Source organism: Manihot esculenta, chromosome 17, assembly GCF_001659605.2.
Source record: "Manihot esculenta cultivar AM560-2 chromosome 17, M.esculenta_v8, whole genome shotgun sequence".
In the NCBI taxonomy this organism is placed as follows: Eukaryota; Viridiplantae; Streptophyta; class Magnoliopsida; order Malpighiales; family Euphorbiaceae; genus Manihot; species Manihot esculenta.
The window spans coordinates 15,176,078-15,196,383 of record NC_035177.2 but is presented as its reverse complement, the minus strand read 5'-3'; positions in this window follow the sequence as shown (position 1 = coordinate 15,196,383).

The window sequence follows — 20,306 nt, the reverse complement described above, 5'->3', positions numbered from 1 at the left end:
GGTGAAAGAAGACTAACCCGATTCTTGCTATTGACATTTGGGTATAATTGTTGACAATGTAAAATTATAAATAAGAGTGTACATGTACATATATACATACATATATGATTTATAAATATGAATTTTAATAAAAATATAAGTTTTTTTTTAAATATATACACATACATATATATCTATAAGAATTAACCATAAAACTAATTTAATTATTTTTTAATACTTTTATATTATTTATATTATAATTATAAATAATTTATGGATATAAAAAATTAATTTGAAGACAAAAATTTTATAATGAATACATATTAAAGAGATAATATTATTAAAATAAATAAAATAAGGAAAAAAGTTCTAAAAGCATAATAATTGAAATATGGTTAATAGAGCAACTATAAGTTATTAATTGTCTTTTTTAAAGAGTTTACTAAAAAAAATAAATTAGTTAATTTGAGAGCTTATCAACTTTCAGCTATATTAAAATGATAAACCAAATTTTCTCCAAATAATAAACACCATAAAAATATGACATGACCTAGCATAAAAAATAGGAATATCAACATCAAAGACTATATCCCGTTCAAAAGTAGGCAAAGAATTGCATTTACTAGAGAGAATGGTATTCACATAATATGATAAAAGAACACAGTTTTTAAAGGTCAATCAAGTAAGAATTGATAGTGGAAAGTGAAAAACTAAGTTTGTCTATTTTGTTTAGTCCATTTGCCTCTCTTACCACAATTATTATATAATTAATCAGGCTATTACTGAATAGGTAATAAAAAGGAAAAAAGAAAAGTTTAAGAGTTTTTAGTTTAAGTAATTTTCTCGCGAAAAAAAAAAAATAGTTTTAAAGTTTAGTAGATAAAGTGCATTTTGGAGTTACAATAGGTACAAAATAAATTTTTTAATTTCAAAAACTTGATTAACAGAATCATCAAGTAAATGAACTGATATTGGTGGCTAATTTTATGAGGAAATAAGTCCAAATCACTCCTTTTACTTTTATGCAAGGGTCAAATAAGTTCAATTTTAAAAATCTATCCAAATTAGTTTAGAAAATTTCAGAGTATAGCATGTGCTCTACACGCATTGGGAAAAAGCCTAAAACAATTGAAAGAAATCATAATTTATTGTATGTACAATAAATAGTTTATAAAATTGTCCATCTATCCCTTCTTCGACAAAAATTGCATTACAAAAACTTGGGTCACTCAGGACTCAAGATTAGCCAACTCCATGGGTCATCTTCAATAATAATCTCATCATCAAAGAGTTTAAGTCCATAAGGGATAGGGAGAGAGTGAGAGTATGATTTTAATTTTTAAGGTATTCGACTGAAGGAGAAAGAGGAGTAGCACAATCAACCTAATAGTTGCTCATTTTCAAGAAGTATACTTCATAATAAAAGTTCTCTATAACAAGCTTCTATGTGAAGGAATAGGATGATATAAAAATGCTTGCAAGTTTTAAAAATGAGGCTTGCTAATTTACGTTGATTCATTTCACATTCACTTTTCTAATCAACAAGTAATTTCTAGGTTTTGGTGATTGATTTACAAAAAAGAAAGCATAATTTACCTCAGATGAATTATTTTGAAAATCTCATTGATTGTTTTTCATTTATTTATCATTGGTTTGTTCACTTGTGAAAAAACAACCTACTTTATTTTAGTATACAAAGAGCATAAGAAAATAGAGTAAAAAAATTATCAATGTATATTGAGGTTCTATGCAAATCTCATCCAGTGGAGTTTGTTTCATACCTACATTACTATTATCCACTTATATTTGATACTATTATTCACTTATATTTGATCAACGACCTAATTATGGATACTTGAAGTGCCTATTTCGAGATATGTTTGCTTGTGAAATATATGAATTTGAATATTTATTTGATTGGACCATTATATAATATTAAAAAGTACAAAATAATAGAAGTCACTACAAAAAATAGCAAAATAGCAACCAAAATTTTGTTCACTAAATGGCATAAATTAGTCGCTATTCGTAAATAGTGACTGTTTGGCGAATACAATAATATGGTTGGTGTTTAGTTAGTTGCTAAATATTTAGCAACCAAATGGCTTTTGATTGCTAATTAGCAACCAATTTGTAACTAAGTATTGATAGCTAATCGAATGCTTAAATAAATTTGACATTATAAATTTTGATTGCTAAATTAGTCGCAAATGGGCAATTGATTAGTGATCGCAAATTGGTCGCTATTTGATTGTAATATATAAGCTATATGAAAGATAAACGCTTAATTTGGTCGCTATGTCGTCGCGAATTGGTAGTAAAATAGAAGAAGGTTTCAATTGCCATTTACAATGTGGTCGCTGATGTGGATGATTGGTCACTAAACTCATCACTAAATTGTTGATGATTGGTCACTAATGGCTCCATCTGATGCTAATTTCTCTTTCTTTTTCTAATATATTCATAACCTATTATAATAACATATATACATATATTTCAATCCACAATTTTGCAATCTAAAATACTAAAAAATACTAATATAATCTAACATTAAAAAGAATAAATACTAAAAATATATAATCAATTCAAACAATGTCAAGAAGTTCAAGGTTTAAATAGTATTTAAAAAGTAAAATAGTTAAATAACATATTCATTTCATGAAATATATTAAGCTAGCTAGAAGCAGGTCTCATCTTAATCTATATATGAATTACCAGGGGACCCATGGCTAGACGGACATCAGATGATGGCAACATTAATGAGGAAGTATATTGTCCCATCTTCACCGCCTTTAGTTCTTCACGTATTTCAGCTAGCATGAAATTTTGGTCCTCCACAAATTTGTGCAAACTATTATACTTTTTTTCTATTCTGGTGATTGCGATGATGTCACATTATCTACACAAAATGGGGTTAGTTATACTTTATCACACAAGTTTAAGGAAAAATCCTGAGTTGATTCTGAAAATTAACACACTAGTCTTCAACCTTAGTTAAGTTCAAAGTATAAATAACCCAGGTTTACTACTATAGCCTAATATGGGACTAGTTTGCAAACCTTAAAAAATCTAAGTTAAAATATGGGACTAGTTTGCAAACCTTAAAAAATCTAAGTTAATCAACCAATCAAAATTGTGAATATCCTAAAAAATTCATGAACAAAAGTGAACCACAGAGTCCAAATAGATTTGAAAACTTCCACAATTATAATAAATTAGTTTGGTTTTGTCTCTTTTCAAATAAATTAATATCAACTATGTACACTTTTATTTAAGTAGGCACACATAGCAAGTATAAAAAAAGTGCAAATAACCAATACATCTCACAATTTATCCAATCTAGCACCAGCAGTCATGAAAGCAAAATAGTTTGAGGGAATTACCAAATAATGTTTTTGTTCTTAATTAAAGTAATTCTGGCACAGTTTGTAAGTTTCATAGCAGCAACCAACCGCTTGATCTACCAATCAATGGATAAGGGGTCAACCAGCTCAAAGAAATATGCGGTGTAGCCATACTGAAGACATTCCAACACTATTATATATTTAACTAAAGCCAATTACCACTAATGTCGTTCAATGAACAAAGATTAAATTTAGTAAATGATCAGGTTAGAATTTCTCCTTGTGATCAAATACAATATAAGGTCAGGAAAAGATGATTATAATATATAAACAAAAGACTGAAAATCACATGTCAAAGAACAGTTAAGGGCTTCTTTACTCTGGAGTTGAATTTCAATGTGCATTCATTCACTTACTTCAAGAATATACCTTTCTTAGATTTCACTATTTGAGAAGGAATGCAGCCCAGGGGGCTAAATCCATGGAAAACTACTTTTTTCTTCCACCTAGTTGGTATAGCCTCTGCAAACCAATCAATTGATGCAACAACTCAAAGGCCAGCCTAAATAGTAGTTTGATGTACATTTTTATTAGAATGCTAAATAGTATAATCATAGTAAAGAACACTGAAATTGTCAAAATGCAAATCCACATTATATTATAGGTGCAACTTTCTTCAATAATATTTTCTTAAAGGTCATTCATAATAGATTAAGTACTAAGTTTTAGTATTCGCTCTAGTACAACTCAATATAAGGTGGAAATTTAATTGATGTAAATTGCCCCAAAATAGAACCGAATGAAAAAAAGAATATTATATTACTAAACTCAACTAGTTCATCAATAATAATAAAGCAAAGAGAAAGAAGAGAAATTTACAAAATCTAAATTGTGTTAATTACATGAGGTGCTAACAAAAAGCAAATTATCAATGATGATAGTAGTAATGAAAACTCGATAGATGCACATAAACAGATACAAAAACCTTACACCTACCTAGAAATCAAAGTAATGAACCTAATTGTTAAGAAATTATGAAGTTAAAGAACACCAATCATAAAACAACTAAATTTTTTGGACTATTTGGGCAAAATGGGCAACGAACCTGCTAAAGTTTGGGGATAGACCCAAATTGCTCTTAATAAGAGCTAATAGAAACAAGTTAGATAACAAATCTGCTACAGTGAAGAATTGATGGACTGATACTTGGTGAGCAACGAACCTCTTTCTGCAGTGAAGAATTTGAATAAATCAATCTCTCGATTAACGATTTCTCAAGCTGAACAACAATTTCTTCTCCAAAATGGTTTCTCAGTCTCAAAGGAATGGAGGGATTGCATAGAAAGGAAGAGCGTAGGTTAATTTGGAGGAATTGCTATAGGAAGGAGGAATTTTTTCTCCAAATCGATTTCTCAATCTCGAAGGAATGGAGAGATTGCGGAGAAAGGAAGAAAGTAGGTTTGGATATATACATAAAATAGCAAAATGACGAAGCATTCCTCTTTTTTTATTTTAATCAATACAATCTTTTATTTTTAATTAAAAACTAAAAATTAATTTTTTTTGCTTTATAATTTACCGACCAAAGTGATGGTCGTTATGTGGTCGCAAAAATGAATATGAAATCGCTTTAAACATCTATATACAAGTAAATAAACTCTTTAGCGACCATTGATTTGGTCATTGATTTGTCACCGAAATTAATGCAAGTTCATCACTAAATTGTTGTAAACTATGGCACCACAATCCCAACACGAAATCGTCAACATATGGTTGCTATTTTAGTTACAGGTATTTCACGTTTCTTATTCCCACCATTGTTAACTACCATTTGGTAATTTGTTGCTATTTTGCGATCACTCAATGATCAATCTTTAGTCGCTAAGATACTTTTAAATAACTCTTTTTTCATTCAAATTTTGTGTAGAATAGTTGCATATTGGTCTCTAAAATTTCTTTTTCCTCTTTTTTTTTTCTTAGATTTAGCAAATATCTCGGAAAAAAATGGTGGAATGACAAATTCCTCTTGCTGGTCGGTCTATTTTTGCAGTAGGTTTTCTCTCCTTTTTCTGCTAAATTTCAGCAATGTAACGACCCCAAAATGGACCGTCACCGGCGCTAGGATTCAGGTCGGCTTAAGGCCGCCAGAACCCGTAGCAAGCCTGCTATACTCTCTGTGTACCTGTAAACCTCATCCATGATCATACATTTTCTGTGAAAATAAAACTCTTTTCTGAACCAAGGCTTAACCTGTGCATGCACTATCTCTGTACTCTGTACTCATGTACTCTGTACTCTGTATCCCTGACTAGAGCTTGCTCTAGATGGGTTAATTCATACCTGTTAAGCCTGGTTTTCACATACAGGAAAACATATATACATATACAGATCATGTACAAAACATACATCACTAGGTCAAGCAACAACTATTACATCTCTTTCATATTACATGTCCACTCTAAGCTATTTCAGATCTCTTTACTTTTCCTGTACTTTGCTGGACTGTCCCTGTACACTGTATACTGAACCTGCAAAACTGGGGTTAAGGGAGTGGGATGAGCTCTATAGCCCAGTGAGTAGAACAGTAAAACATCTCAGTAAAATATGATCTCATGGAATGCACCATATCACAGACAAGCCACATCAAGAGTAAACCTGTCACCACATAGTCCCAGTAACTCTGTGCTAGGGCGTAGAATCGAGCACCTGGTCTTCCTGTCATATATGTATATGTGTATATAACACCTCTGTACTTACCATTGCCAGGGCGTAGTCAAAGGCTCCTGGACTTTGCTATACCTGCCAGGGCGTAGTCAAAGGCTCCTGGACTTCACTATACCTGCCAGGGCGTAGTCAAAGGCTCCTGGACTTCCTGTCTGAGACTATTGGATCATTCAGCATTCACTCACATAACAACATAATAATGCAATGCAACATATTCGTGAATACTAATGCAATCAACCTATGGCATAAACATGATGCATGAGATATGCTAAAAGCAGTTTGTGGTTCAATTAAAAGTCATAAGTTTAGTTCCACTCACCTCTGGCTATCTGGACTGACTGACTCTGCAGGCTCTGAACCTCTGGAGCAGTACTCACTACTGCTCTCTCTGGTTCCTCTGGTCTGTACCTATACAGATGGACGCAAATGAGGGACCAAATAAGCGTAGAAATAACTCTCTTAAACTTCCCCAAAAATCCCCTTAAACTCACTCAACTATCCATGCAAAGCATGCAAAAGAAAGCTGGACAGGACACTTTCGGCGGCAGGTTCGGCGGCCGAATGTCCTCTCCAGAGACGAAACTCAAGCACCTTCGGCGGCCGAAACCCCCAAACAGAGCCGAACATGCAAAACTCGCGGGGCAAGCTGTGGCAGCCTAAGCCACCATGTAAGAGGTTCGGCGGCCGAATGAACCTTCGGCTGCCGAACCTGAGTTCATCCAGAACTCAGCTTCAACGGCAAACCATCTTCTCCTTCCCTTCAACCACTCAAACCATATAGACTCCAACTCCTCAACACACATATACTCACGTATATGATCACAGGGGTCCAAAACTATCTAATAACCCCAAACAACAAATCAAACATAACACAGAAACATGTATACATGCATAACTCATCAAAACCACTACTTCTCACTTAAACATGCATCTCTCTCCCTTATCTTCCATAAAACCTTCAGAAAACACATAAACAGGTTCAAGAGCATTACTTACCTCCTGTAACAAGAAGCTGAACACTCTGAACGAAGGAAAACGGATCTACCCTCGATAAACACTGGACTGAAACGACAGACTGACACTGCCACTGATGGGTCACATCTAGGTCCACTGACCCAGAGAGGATACTCTAACTCAGAACTGATCAAACCCAATCGCTCTATGGCTCTCGAAGCCATAAAGGAATGAGAAGCACCGGGGTCCATCAAAGCATACACATCTGAACACCCAATGATGAGATTACCTGACACCACTGTGTTCGACGTGTTAGCCTCCTCCTGTGTCACTGTGAAAATCCGTGCTGGGGCTACCGGATTTCCACCTCGGGAACCTGCTGCTGAAGTAGAGGCTACCCCTCTCCCTCTACCTCTGCCACTAGTCTGAGGCATGACTGGAGCTGCTGGCCGTACAACTGGCTGTACCACACTGCCTGAACTCATCTGCTGGGATGGTGCAAAAGTCATCTGCGGACAATCCCGAGCAATATGCCCTTCCTGTCCACATCGAAAACAAGCTGTAGATCCCAACTGACAAACTCCTCCATGTGGTTTTCCGCATCGTCTGCAGACTGGAGCTGTGCCAGAGCTTGAGCCACTACCTATTCCCAGACCTGACTTGACTTTACTCCAGAACTTACTCTTTGTTCCTTTTGCTCTATCCCATCTTTTACTGCTTGGTGTGGGGGCTTTAGAACCCGAAGCCTGTGCCGTTGACTATTTCTGAATATTGGCACTAGCTTCCATTTTCCTGGCTGTGTCTACAATGGTATGGAAACTCTCCTTTTCTGCTGGAAGAATCAAGGAAGCATACCTGGGATGCAGTCTCATAGTATATCTCCTTGCTTTCTTCTGATCAGTATCATAGGCTTGACCCACGTACTGAAGCAGATCCAGGAACTTATCTGTGAATTCATCAACACTCATCTCGTCTGTCTGTCTCAACTGTTCAAATTCAATTACTTTCATCTCCCTCGAACTGTCAGGAAAAGCCCACCCTGCAAACTCATTGGCGAACTCTCCCCATGACATGCTGTCCATTCGAGGCTCCACATAATTCTTAAACCATTCTCTGGCTTTCTTGCATTTTAATGTGAAACCTGCCATCTCAATGGCTCTCCTATCATCTGCTCCCAATTCACTGGTTATCATCCTAACTGCTCTGAGGTAATCAAATGGATCATCTCCCGTGTTGTATTTAGGAGCATCCAATTTCAAGTACTCCGTCATTTGGACTTTACCTCCAGATGAGCTAGGTTCATGTCTGTCAACAACAGGGGCTACTGGTTCTGGTGGTAGTACTGGTTCATTTGGCTCTAGGTGTGCTGCACTTGGATGGGTAGGGGAAGAGGGATACATAGGATATGGTGGATAATAAGGATAAGACATATAAGGCATATAAGGAGGATATGGCACAAAACTCGAGTACTCCGACATACCTCCCATCGGATACCCTGGATAGCCAAAACCTGAGGTCTGAGCACCTCCCTGCGACTCTCCCATACCTTCCTCAAAACTGCCTATACCCATGCTGTCATCTCTAGACGGATCAATCTCCATAGCTTCCCTCCTTTCCTCTGAGCTTCCTCCCCTAGCTGTTCCTCTTCTGCTCTCGTCGACAGACCTTCTAGGGTCTATTGACGTACCTTCCCTGCTAGATCTCTGAGACCTTGCCCTTGGCAATGCAGGAGGACGAGCAGCTGGTCTCTCATTCTCTGGTGGGACTCCAGTCAATCGAGCTGATCGACGAGTTCCTCGCATCTTTACTCTGGAAACACAACATATAACATACCACTTTAGCACATAAACATCACATATCAAGCATACACATACAACACTCATGACATATCCTAGCAGATAGGACTCACGACCCTATCCTAGTGGACATGATTTCCTATTGTGCTTGACCACTTCTAACCTGTCTGAGCCCAACACTGTCTCTATAGGTCCGATCATGTGAACCTAGGGCTCTGATACCAATCTGTAACGACCCCAAAATGGACCGTCACCGGCGCTAGGATTCAGGTCGGCTTAAGGCCGCCAGAACCCGTAGCAAGCCTGCTATACTCTCTGTGTACCTGTAAACCTCATCCATGATCATACATTTTCTGTGAAAATAAAACTCTTTTCTGAACCAAGGCTTAACCTGTGCATGCACTATCTCTGTACTCTGTACTCATGTACTCTGTACTCTGTATCCCTGACTAGAGCTTGCTCTAGATGGGTTAATTCATACCTGTTAAGCCTGGTTTTCACATACAGGAAAACATATATACATATACAGATCATGTACAAAACATACATCACTAGGTCAAGCAACAACTATTACATCTCTTTCACATTACATGTCCACTCTAAGCTATTTCAGATCTCTTTACTTTTCCTGTACTTTACTGGACTGTCCCTGTACACTGTATACTGAACCTGCAAAACTGGGGTTAAGGGAGTGGGATGAGCTCTATAGCCCAGTGAGTAGAACAGTAAAACATCTCAGTAAAATATGATCTCATGGAATGCACCATATCACAGACAAGCCACATCAAGAGTAAACCTGTCACCACATAGTCCCAGTAACTCTGTGCCAGGGCGTAGAATCGAGCACCTGGTCTTCCTGTCATATATGTATATGTGTATATAACACCTCTGTACTTACCATTGCCAGGGCATAGTCAAAGGCTCCTGGACTTTGCTATACCTGCCAGGGCGTAGTCAAAGGCTCCTGGACTTCACTATACCTGCCAGGGCGTAGTCAAAGGCTCCTGGACTTCCTGTCTGAGACTATTGGATCATTCAGCATTCACTCACATCACAACATAATAATGCAATGCAACATATTCGTGAATACTAATGCAATCAACCTATGGCATAAACATGATGCATGAGATATGCTAAAAGCAGTTTGTGGTTCAATTAAAAGTCATAAGTTTAGTTCCACTCACCTCTGGCTATCTGGATTGACTGACTCTGCAGGCTCTGAACCTCTGGAGCAGTACTCACTACTGCTCTCTCTGGTTCCTCTGGTCTGTACCTATACAGATGGACTCAAATGAGGGACCAAATAAGCGTAGAAATAACTCTCTTAAACTTCCCCAAAAATCCCCTTAAACTCACTCAACTATCCATGCAAAGCATGCAAAAGAAAGCTGGACAGGACACTTTCGGCGGCAGGTTCGGCGGCCGAATGTCCTCTCCAGAGACGAAACTCAAGCACCTTCGGCGGTACATTCGGCGGCCGAAACCCCCAAACAGAGCCGAACATGCAAAACTCGCGAGGCAAGCTGTGGCAGCCTAAGCCACCATGTAAGAGGTTCGGCGGCCGAATGAACCTTCGGCTGCCGAACCTGAGTTCATCCAGAACTCAGCTTCAATGGCAAACCATCTTCTCCTTCCCTTCAACCACTCAAACCATATAGACTCCAACTCCTCAACACACATATACTCACGTATATGATCACAGGGGTCCAAAACTATCTAATAACCCCAAACAACAAATCAAACATAACACAGAAACATGTATACATGCATAACTCATCAAAACCACTACTTCTCACTTAAACATGCATCTCTCTCCCTTAACTTCCATAAAACCTTCAGAAAACACATAAACAGGTTCAAGAGCATTACTTACCTCCTGTAACAAGAAGCTGAACACTCTGAACGAAGGAAAACGGACCAACTTTTCTTCACCCTCACTAACTCTCCAAAGCTTCACAACGAGCAAATTCTTGCATGAGCTGCTATAAAGCATAGAAGACGTGGCCAAGCCTCTGGCAACAAGTTGGACATAACACCTGTCCACAATGCTGACTCAGGATTGCTCAAAAGCTGGCTGACCAACTCAGCTTCGGCTGCCGAATCGCATGCAAAACCATGCAACATTCGGGGGCCGAACCTGAACTTCGGAAGCCAATCATTGGGCACTTTCGGCGGCCGAACTTATCTTCGGCGGCCGAACTTATCTTCGGCGGCCGAACTTGGCTCCTCTGCCTTGGTTCATTTCAACTCAAAACTAGAGAACTGTAACACCCTAAAACATTCATAACCCTTAGACAACATAACTCCTACCCTATATAGAATCCCAACACCCCGGATTCCACCAGACAATAGGAATTCCGGTGCCGGATTCTAACCGGGTATTACAAGCAAGTACTGTTTGTTATTCAGTAATTGAGCCTTGCTCAAGTCTCTACTCGCGTAAAATTTTCTACATTTTATGCTGAAATTCTATAGGTGCATTCTATGGATTTCTCACTGAGCTTTGCCCTCGTGAAATTTCTTGCAATATTTTTTCACCCCTCAAAATTATTGCACTTGCATTTTGCTTTGGATTGACTATCATTTGAGATGTTAGCTTTCCTTGAAACTCCAATCTACTCATGGAGGTAGCCATTTTGGCTCATTTGATTTTTCAAACTTTGCACAGAGTTAGCAAGAGATTTAACAATATCTTCAAAAGGTATACCTTGCTTTTGAGGAGGTGCTTGTTGAGGGTAATGGTGCTGAAAATTCTGAAAATTGTTGGACTTCACATAGCTGAAGTTGGGATGATCCCTCCATCCTAGATTGTATGTGTTGGAGTAAGGGTCATACTTTCTTTATTTTTGATGCCCCTTAAAACTTCGTATGGCATTGACATGTTGTTGATCCTTTTGAAGTATGGGATACATATCCATTAGATATCCATAAGTTGCATAAATCATACATGTTTTTGCTTGTTTATTTTCTACAATAAGACTTCGCATCACATATATTAACTCAGAAATTTTGGATTTAGAGGAAGAAACATGTACCTCATTAACCCTTCTTGGTTGCTTCTTTTGGTCTCCATATTATTTAAAAGTTGCGGCCATGATAGAAATAAACTCTCTAATGGCTTGAGATATCTTATCCTGAATAGATCATGTACATGCTGTATCAATGACCCTCCTTTCTAAGGGTAGAAAACCTCCATAGAAGTATTAGATAAGAGATTGGTCAGAGATGTTATATTGAGAGCAACTTGTACACATTCTTTTAAATCTTTTTCAATATTCGTATAACTCTCCAGAATCTTTTTTCTTGATGCCACTAATCTCTCTTTTTATTCCAATAGCTTTGGAAGTTGGAAAATATTTTTCCAAGAAAGCTCTTACCATTATGGTCCATGTAGTGATGGAGTCAGGTGATAAGTAGAATAATCAATCCTTCACGGCTTCATTAAGTGAAAAAGGGAATCCACACAATTTGGTATGGTCTTCGAATATCCCTTAAGGCCTTATGATTAAGCAAACTACATAGAACTCCTTAAGATATTTGTGTGGGTCTTCATTCTCACTCCCTCTAAACTTGGGAAGCAAGTGAATTGAATCTTATTTCAGCTCAAAAGGGCTCCTAAGGCTATATATGTGATGCAAAGTGGTGCTTGATTGCCAATAGGGGATGCTAGTTCATGCAAAGTTCTTTCTTGTGCCATAAGTGCTCATTCTTCAATGATTTCAGCTTCTAGTTCAGCAATGACAGCAGCTAGTTCAAGAGTGTTTGCTATTGCAATTGCTTCTTCAAGGAATTGTTTGGAAACTTTTTCTGCAGCAATCTGGTTCTTAGGCTATTTCATCAAAGGCTACAGAAGTGGATATTGATGAGGCTTGTTTCCTCAATTAGGTTTTGTTTTCCTAAGCCTTTGGCAGTTCTTTCAATTTTTGGATTGTAAAACAAGTCTTCTTCATGATCAAACCTAGTCATGAAAAAAATTAAGTTAGTTTAAATCAATTAATCTATCCAAATCCAATAAATATAAATTACGTATAGGGTGAAAAGAATCATATCTACAAGAAATTGACACTAAAAATCTCCAATCAATAACTAGAAAAATAAACAATAAAGTGAAAAGGAGGGGTTTGATTAAGATTTAACTAAGTAAAAAATCAAAACAATTAAAGAAAGCAATAACTAAGAGAAAATCAAATATTAACTTAGAGAAAATCATCCAAATAAATTCTAGTTGAATAATAGGATCAGTTTCAGTTGTGATAATTGATCATTGAAGTAAAAATATTTTTATTCATTTAAATAAATTGATTTTAGTTATAGAAGACGCTCCCCACAACCAGTCTTTCCTTAGGTGTAAATTAATTAGAAAATATTCGCTAATTAACCCTAGTCAATAAATAACTCATAATTTTTATTGGATTTAGTTTATCAATAGCCTTAAGAATTAGAGAAACTCAATTCTAACCAACACACCAAACTAGATGGTGAATTTAAGCTAGATCATACAATTTCTTAGTGGATTATAATAATTGCTATCTATTGTTGAATAATTCAAGCAATTACAGACTAAAGCATTCAATCTAACAATATATTACCTTAGAAATATGAATAACAGACCCTATTAATCAACCAGCAAAGCAATAATAATAATAATAAGAACTGAATTTGTATAAATATTAGAAGAATAAAGATGAAAAATGAAGTTTAGTCTCATAATTCTTGAAGAAACTTTAACTTCAACCCATCTTCAACTAGAATTAAAAAAATTAGCCATACATGACTACAAGAAAATACATAGCAAAGAAAGAAATTTGGCCAAAAAAGACATGATTGATTGTCGCTGTCAAAAAGGGTGATTAAATAGAAAAACCATAAAAATCCTCTTGAAATTTCTTTTTAAAGAGTTTAATTTGAGTATTTTTATAGAAAAAGTAGTTAGGTGAATAATTGCTCTGTGAAATAACCCTTTTGATTTATTTCCTAGAGAGCGCAGAGATTTCCTAATCTTTTGGAGAGGAATCTTACTAGATTTGAACTTATTTGAGTACTTTAAATGGAACAATCCCGATTTTTTCATATCAGATATACTTTTGTTATTATTCGGAGGCTTGCCCAAAGCCTTGAGTAAGCGTTCGGTCAAATTTGTTCAGTCACTGCACATAATCAGTTTCTTTTCTCTTTGATTTTGCTTCATCTTTGTTGTCCTTTATATTACTGTATAAAATGTATACAAATATTAAAATAAATAGCATTTATATCTCATTTAACTAAATATTTAGTTAAAATATACGTTGAATATATATATCATTACCTTCATCGCTCCTGACAAATCAGAGATAGCACAACAAACCTAGAATAAAATTCAAATTCAAACCCTCATCAATGGATGAACGACACACAAACCTATAAATCATAAACAGAAAATGATAACAAAGCAAAATAATATACATATACACAGACAGTCATTCCCTGCTCGAAGGCAGAGGAGCCCGTCAATGTCGTTGCTAAAAAAGGATTGACTCTTCCTCTTCTCTCACTGTTCTTCTCTCTTATATTTTATTTTTTTTTTCATTTTTGACTAATATATATGTCCTACATTATAGGTAAATTACATTAAAGCACTTAATAACTAATAATTGCATAAAAATCATATTATACTCAAATCTAACTAACTGGCTAGATATACATAATAGATTATAAATATAATTATATTTCAAATATATAAAAATATTAAAATAAAAATTATTCTTTTAGTAAAAAATTTTAAAAATAATTTGATTTTATCCTAAGAAAATTGATCAACGGAAAATATTTTTTAAGTAATAAATTTTGAAATTATTTTCTAGAGAATCATACTAATATCAATATATATAAATTCATTAATATTTTTTATTTTTTAAATTAAAACTAAACAAATGAAAATAAATTATTTTACATAAAATTCTTCACAGACGTGTAAAACCATAACAAAATCTTATTTACGTAACAACAAACAAACTAATGACTTAAATACAAGTAATCAGAAAATTCTAGGAACTGCTATCTCCAAACAACTCGAGCTATCTCTCTACATAGATTTTGTGTTAAGTACCGCTGCCTAAAATTATTTAAGTAAAAAATTAATTAAATATAAAAATATATATGCTTGTATGTAAATATTTAGAAATTTTTTTATATTCTGTCTTAAAAAATGGAATTTAGCTATATATAGGAGTGTTAATTTTTTAAAAGAAATTAAATAATCAAGGAAAAAATATATTTTTACAGATATTAAGTATATTATATAAAATTAAAGGAGTTTGACCAGTTTGAGTATTAAAAATATTAATAAGATTCAATGAATAGAGTGTCCTTTCATCGTGTTAATTAAAACTAAGACCATGTTTATGAATTAAAATTGTGAAAAGAAGAAGACAGAAATAGGAACACAAAGAAAATGTGCTTTTATTGAATGTCTCGAAAGTTATACATCACGATTTGTTAAGAGGCTGGCTTTATATAGGCTATGAAAAATAGTTGTTATAGTCCTGCCTTTTTTGATAACTTCCTAAACAGGTCCAAAAACAGGTAAACCGTAAAAAGTAAAATTTATATTTAAGATATATATAAGAGATAATGATTTTACAGAAGAATAATGCTAAAATATAGTATTCTCTACACTCCCTCCCCCGATCAAGTTGGAGCTGGGAGGAGCATCATATGCAACTTGAAAGTGAGGTACCGATGCTGCTCTTGAACCACATGATAGTCGGATGCCACCTGTTCTAAAGTGGGAAGACGAGAGGTGCTAATGAAGCCTTTTTGCAGTTGCTCTTGAACCACATGATAGTCGGTGGCAATGTGCTTGGTGTGCTCATAGAAAACTGGATTGGCTGTTATGTAAAGGGTTGCCTTATTGTCACAGTGAAGAGGAATGGGAAGAGAGATCGCCTGGTGCAAGTTCTAAAAAAGGTAAGTGATCTAGAGGAGTTTTGAAACAGTACTAGCCATGGCTCTATATTCAGCCTCAACTGAAGACTTGGAGACTGTTTTACTTTTTTGGCTTTCTAAGAAATCATAGAAGAACTCAAGAATATGCAATAATCAGTAAGTGATTTTCTAGAGGAGCAATAGGCCCAATCTGAATCACAGTAAGCTTGAAGCTGTAAGCTTGGAGAAGCAGGAAAGCATAAATATTTCGAGAGAGTGCCCTTTAAGTATTTTAATACATGCATGGCTGCCTCCCAATGAGGCTGCCTGGGAGTGTGCATAAATTGACTAAGATATTGAATTGCATAGCTAATATCTGGTCTAGCTAGGTTAGCACAGAGAAGTCGGCCAATCAATCTTCTGTATGAATTTGGTTAGTCAAGAATTTATCTAGAATTAGGGGACAAATGGAGCCCTTTAGCTGATATGTAGACATATACTCCTTCCGTCCCATAATTTTTGTCCACTTTGCTTTTTCACACATATTAAGAAATACAATTTTTTTTATTAAATTTTCAGTTATACTCATCTTAAATATATTAAAATTTATTAAATATTAAGAGATATTGTGTGAGATTTCTTGAAAATATAACAAAATTAAATAGGGTTATAATAGTCAATTTATATATTACTATAGTATAAAAAAAGAAAAATGGACAATAATTTTAGGATAACAAAAAAAGAAAAGATGAACAAAAATTATAGGAAGGAGTGAGTATTAATATGTGATAATGATGTTGCTGAAACTAAAATGATGATGTGGCCGGAATGAAGCTGTGTTGTGATTAGCTAATTCTACAAGACAGAGAAAGTGAGGTAGTGGGTGCCTACAGCAGTCACTCCGACACTCAAGTCAGTAAACTGGAGAAAATGGTGAATGAAGAACTTGAGTATTTGTGCAAGAGAATTGCATATCTTTACTTCTGTGATCGTTTCCCATTTATACTATAAGAAGGTGGGAATAAATATAGTATTTTCTGATAATCTGGCAATGATGTAGCCGGCTTGTTTGTAAGGATTTTCATCGGCTAATTGATCGGAAATTCCGTGATCACAGACGTAAAGGGGATCTGCTGGATTGTAGCTGTTAACGATAACTTTCTTATGGAGCCTCGCCCTGAAGTTGAGAGCGCGGGTCTGTCCGAACCTGAAGCTGATCTGAAGTGCTCAGATTTTCTTTTGTCAGGGTTCCGGATACCACGATTGTTTAGCCTTTCCTTTCTATGGGTGGGACCGCGTATTGATTTATCAGTCTTTGCCACGTGACTCTATCTTATGGTGACAGCTCACTGTCTATGGGCAATTGTTGTGTAACATCAGATAACTAAGTAAAATACATAGCTCTTTTTATTTTATTTATTTATTTAGAGTTTTGGAAGACAAGAAAGAAATTCTTAATAAACATATTAGACTCTACATATGACATGGAGTAACTAGTCTTGGACTTTACGGCAGATTTGGACCGGACCTAATTTTTGCTGCCAACGTCTGATGGAGACCCACGATAACTTTTCGAAAAGAGAATTTCGAGACGCACAACTTTTAAAAGTGTGACGAAGGCTATATGCTTCGTCACAAAGTTTGATATAAAAATTCCATTGTTTAGAGGATCAATTTTGCATTTTAATTATTTTTTTTGGATATTTTAGATATTTTCATAATTTTACATATTATGGTTTTGTTTCTATTATAAATAGCCTCCCTTATCTATTAGAAACTCACTTTTTAATTTTTGAGAAATTTCAATAAGACTTTTTATCTTCTAATCTATCTTTTCTCTTATTTTATCTTAACCAAATGATATTGGTTAAAACTCCTGACGGATCTAAATAGTCCTTTATCAACATAAGTATCAACTAAGTCATAAATACTACATTCAGTTTAGAACATCTTATATGAGATGGAAAAGACTTAAACTTGAAATTTACCAACTTTCTACAACCAAATTATCACAATTGGCACGTAGGTGCCAACGTTGATATATAACATTATAAATAAGGGTGTGTATATACATATATATAAATACATCTATGATTTAAAATGATGCCAATTAACTATAAAAACCCAATATTTACATTATTTTGCATTTTGATTTAAATATTTAAATTTTAGATAAATTGATCCAACATTTATATCCCGTTATAATTTTAGCAAATTTTAAAAAATAAAAATATAAAAGTTCATGAGGCATGATACATGTGGTAACTTATTATTTTTAAATATAAATTAATTTCACATGTAAATAATATTAATTCATACTTAACTATTATTAACTAATTTAATTCTAAAGACATTTTGAAAGAATAATTATGAAAATTTTATACTAAATATATTATTTTTAATTATTTTGCATATATTATTATTTTAAATTAAATAATATGCCTATAATAAAATATTTATAATTATTATTACAAAATAAAATATATTGTTATTTAAGATATGGACAGCATATTTAACTATGGATTATTTATATTTAGTTGTAATTTTAAAAATTGGCTAAAATTACCGCCATAGATAAGCATTGCACTAATTTATTCAAACTGTATACATTTGAATTAAAATACAAATTGATGTAAACACTGGTCTTTTCAGCTGATTGAGCTTTAAAAATATTACTTTTAATAAATATTTTTTTTTGTGTATATATGCATATATCTATAAGAATTAATAGTTTAACTAATTTAATTATTTTATAATATCTTTATGTTATTTATTTTATAATTATAAATCATTTATTGATATAAAACTAATTTGAAGACAAAAATTTTATCATTAATAAAAGTTTCGTCAGTTATTAGTTGATTTGAAAGAGCTCTACAAGCATAATGATTGAAAATGTAAGTGATATGGTAAGTACTAGCTATTAGTTGCCCTTTTCAAGAGTTCACCAAATAAATGAATTAGTTGTTTAGAGCTTATAAGTTATCAACTGTATTAAAATGGCAAATCAAATAACGCTTTCAGACTAACAAATACCACAGTAGTATGACCTAACCTAACATGAAAAAAAAAAAAAGAATATCAATTCCAAAGACCACATCTAATTTAGAAGTATGCAAAAATTTGTCTTTACTATGAGGCTAGGAAAAGTGGTATTTACATAATCCAATAAAAGAACACAAGGTTTCTAATGGTTAATCAAGTAACAATTGATAGTGGAAAGTAAAAAAAACTAAGTTTATATATCTTGTTTAGTCCATTTGTCTCTCTTGCTATAACAATGAGAAGATTATTACCTCTTATATAAGCCTCTCTCTAGTTTTTTTAGAGGAAGAATTCTCTTTCGAGGGTTTCTTTTTCCGGAAGCACCAATCTCTCACCGTCTACTGCATGTCGATTCTCCTGCCTAGTTCAAACAGGGAACATCCTTATTTCCTTCCACCCAGAAAGTGGATTTCCTCCCCACCTTCAAATGATTTTTCTAGACTTTTTATTTTAATTTCTATTTCTGTTAAAAGTAGATTTGTGGATGAGTTATAAGGGTTGTTTTAATTTGCCTTTTTTCCTTGTTTGTTTCTTTTTCTATTCTTTCTTTAACAACACGTTCCTTCTGTTTATGATCAATGACTAACTGCGATGGTGGCTCGCGGAGCTATATCTCGAAAGGCGTGATTGGATTGCTAAAGAGCACACCTCCTTCACTTTTGACCTATTATCTTCGATCTGATACATTCCCTTGGTCCGATGCTAGATTTATGGTTCAATGTTTTAACAAAAGCCTTCTCGAGGATGGTCCAGCTTGATCTAGTGGTTTTGAAGCTTCCTCTCCTTTCTTCTTTTGGATTTTTGCTTATGATAGTTACATGCCCTTTCCCTTACCTCCCTAGCTTCAATTAGTTGATAGAACTCTATAGCTACAGTAGGAGTTCTCATGAAGCCACCTTAATCTAACTTCTTTGGTGGCTGGAGTTTCCAGAGGCAGATAGAGATTCTGGAAGATGGAAATACAACCACCGGATCGGATCCAAGTCAAGCTTTAGTAGATCTCTAGGGTTTGTTCTAAATTTGGCTTTTATTTATAGGGTCACAGAGATTGATGTATTTTCTTTTGTAGGCACTCTTTTTATTATTTAACAACTATTTTCTTTCAAATATTCTACTCTAAACCATCATATAAATAAATAACTATAAGCACTTAATATTTAACTACTACTGAAACAAACTAACTGCTATTAGAATAACTAACATGTCAAGCAAACCTTAAAGTACGTCAAAACAAAAATAGTTGAGCATGAAATTATGCAAACTACTGGCCACGTCAAACACCTGAAATAACATTTTGTCACCACTCTTATTCCCATCCACATCCAGTTCTCCTTTAAATCAAAAGGTTGCGGTGGGTTCAGATTTTATGTGCTAATTATTATTATTTGAGACCATTGACTTGCGGTTGTCGAAACCGGTCAAAAATAACCTTTCCGGTTATCAATAATATTACTACTGCAGATAGTGGTAAAGGATCGAATCCACAGAGAATTGAAAACTTTTCTATTTTTCTTAACAAGACCAAGAGAATTAACTGAATGAGAACTGAAAGCAATTAACT